The 2,925-nt window shown below is 30.6% G+C and overlaps 1 protein-coding gene across 15 annotated transcripts in view; it reads left to right on the forward strand.

The window, feature by feature from the left end:
• Positions 1-2,925, forward strand: part of LOC102672218 (sorbin and SH3 domain-containing protein 1) — a 115,194-nt gene that overhangs the window by 32,483 nt on the left and 79,786 nt on the right. Inside the window, exon 1 of one of the 15 annotated variants that reach the window (XM_031512780.1) lies at positions 156-373. The exons of the other annotated variants lie outside the window; for them this stretch is intronic. The gene's annotated coding sequence lies outside the window, so the exon portion shown is untranslated. Of the gene's footprint in view, positions 1-155; positions 374-2,925 lie in introns of those variants that run through there. 15 annotated transcript variants of the gene reach the window in all.

Raw genomic sequence — 2,925 nt, forward strand, 5'->3', positions numbered from 1 at the left:
AGCACTTTGGGGAGGTTCGCCCGCTTTAAAATAGCCATTTCGTCTCAAGTTTCGCGCGGATTCTGACGGAAGCCGGCACACGCGTCACATACCTTTCTCCCCTCTTTCGTACACCTCGTCGTGTAACCCATTCAACCGGCTTCGAATTTAGATCCAAAGTACGCGTGCGCGTGCGAAAAGTATCGAGTATACGCAAACCACGTACTTACACGCGATTTCGACACGTGATGCAAGACCCGTGTGTGCCCAAGCAGTAGGAGAAAATTCGTGTTTTAAACGTGTCGAACATTTGTTATATCAAACGCGATGCCTTCTCGATAAACAGGAAACGAGTTTAAACAATCTGACGGAGGAGTTAAACGATGGATACACTGTATGTTCCTTTTTGTTTGAAATTAAGAAAGAAGAAGTGTTGATATAGATTGAGATTCTTTTAGGTTAGATTAGATTACTGCATTTATGATTTTGAAACGAGTTTGATTGTCGATATTAAGTGGAATGTAGAATATTAATATCGAATGATTTTGTTTTGTGATTGGAATTTTTGTAGGTTATTGCATTTATGATGATTTCTTTGCATTATTGGATTTTTGAAACGAATCGTTTCGTCGATTGATATTAAATGGAATATAGAATATTTAGTATTGAATAAGTGCATCTATGATAATAATCTTTGCTGTTTATTGGATTTTTAAAACGAATTTGATTGTCGATATTAAATGGAATGTAGAATATTTAATATTGAATAATTTTGATTGAGATTCTTTTAGGTTAGGTTACTGCATCTATGATCATTTCTTTGCTATTGTTATTTATTGAATTTTTAAAACGAATCGATTCGTCGATATTAAACAGAATGTAGAATATTTAATATTGAATGTAATTTTGATACGATTAAATAATTCAATTTCAAGTGGATTGTGTTCTAGTGATAAATTTATAAAAGAATTTCGCTTTAATTAAAAAAAAGAAAAAAGAAACGAACAAAAATTGTTCATTGAGAAATCTTTAATTCGAGAAATTGAAATTGAGATATTAAATGTAAATCGACGGTGACGTCCATTATCTATTTCAAAATTGAATTCTCTGAATCGGTGGCAGTATTTTATGTAAAACTCCTGTTCAGAGGCGATAGATACGAAATGGAAGAGCAACGATGAGGTAATTCGTTTAAAAATATATCGTCGGCGAGTCTGGCCAACGATTTTGCTTAATGCCTGTTTATTTCGAAAATGTATTTCCAAAAAGCGTCAAGCAGCATCGTTTTTACTCGTTCTCTTATCTCTTATCTTAATGAAAATACATATAGCTAATAATCGTTCGAATAAGAAATAAATTTCACTTTCTTCCATTCATATCGATTTTACATTATATTTTTAAATATTCTTTTATTATAATAATAAATTATATATTCTAAAAATATTCAAAAATTCTTCATTCAGAAATTTTCTTAATCTTAACACCCATTCATTCTATCTTTTCCTTTCTTAATTCGTTATTGCATAAATTTATATAAATGCAATATTTTCATCACGTCCAAATTATAGAATTGGCATCATAAACGAATATAAAATAGAACTTCGGTCCCTGTAAATATTTTATTTTGCTTAATTTTTCTTCGATTTATTACTCGCCGATTCATTTAGAAAATATCAAATTATCAATAAATTTATGAATTATTTATTTTATTCAACGAAATAAGTGTCGTATAAATAGGTATCGTTAATTTCTTATTTATTACCGCGAAAACGAAATTAAGCTCTGATTATCCGATTGATTTCATTCGTTGGAAGAATCTTTTTTTCACGAAAGTTTCGAGTAAATTTAATATTTCCTTTTTTCCACTGGCATGTAGTTTATGTAGACGCAATGGTAGTAGATTCAAGTATACGGTTTAATACGGTTCAATTTACCACCGATGGTTTTTCATCGACCGACTAAGCCAGTTTTCCAACTTTTTCTTACTTGTTTTGCAGTTTTTTTTTCCGCTTTATTAACATTCCGCGATCCGATCTCTCACGTGCTCGGCTCATTTTCCTTTTACACGGGTTCATTTGCATAATTCTACGTATTACTACTACCGATAAATAATCGTTGAATAGATATGATCGTAAACGTTATAGTATAATGGGCTCTTTTTTTTTTTTTTTTTTTTGGGGTGAAAGATAGGGGATTTTGAAATTTAAAAATTTAATCGATATTTTATGTTTTATTTATCGTGAGAGATTAAATTATAATAAATTAATTAATTTTATATATATATATATTTTCTTCAAATATAGTAATCTCATATGTTTTCTACTGATAAAAAATGACAGTTAATTTCCTGGATAAAAGGGTTTTCAAGGTAATCCCTACGATATTGCTTTCTTCTTTATGGATTCGTTTACTCTACCATATTCTTCTCTGGAATAAACCCCTTAAATCTTCGCGTTGAAAAATTAAATACCTCTTTACCTTTAAACAATAATTATTCACTTTATATATTTTCACCTTCTTCTATTTCGAAATAAAAAAAAAAAAATTAACGATAAAAGTATTACTTGAGACTTTTTAAGGATATCTAAAACGTACATCTACCGTAAAAAAAATTATTCAAAGTTCACGTAAAGACTGAGAAATTATATATACAATATATACGTCTATATATTCGAATTTTATTTCGATCGTTTATTATCGAGCAAAAGCCGATGAAATTTTGTTCCAGATTTCAGACAAGTGAAATCGCGTAAAAATATCGTGATAACTGCAAAACTGGCGTTTTCAATTACCGAAAAAGAAAACCGCACGATATCCTGTAGAGAACAAGATAAGCGCGCGTAATTCTCTTTGTCGAATGCAGAAGCATTGGTTGCATTCGGGGTCTGGTCGAGCATCGATTCGTTTGAAGCGCGGAACAATCGCCTTTTTTTTTTTTTTTCCATC

Source organism: Apis dorsata, unplaced genomic scaffold, assembly GCF_000469605.1.
Source record: "Apis dorsata unplaced genomic scaffold, Apis dorsata 1.3 scaffold_517, whole genome shotgun sequence".
Classification (NCBI taxonomy): domain Eukaryota; kingdom Metazoa; phylum Arthropoda; class Insecta; order Hymenoptera; family Apidae; genus Apis; species Apis dorsata.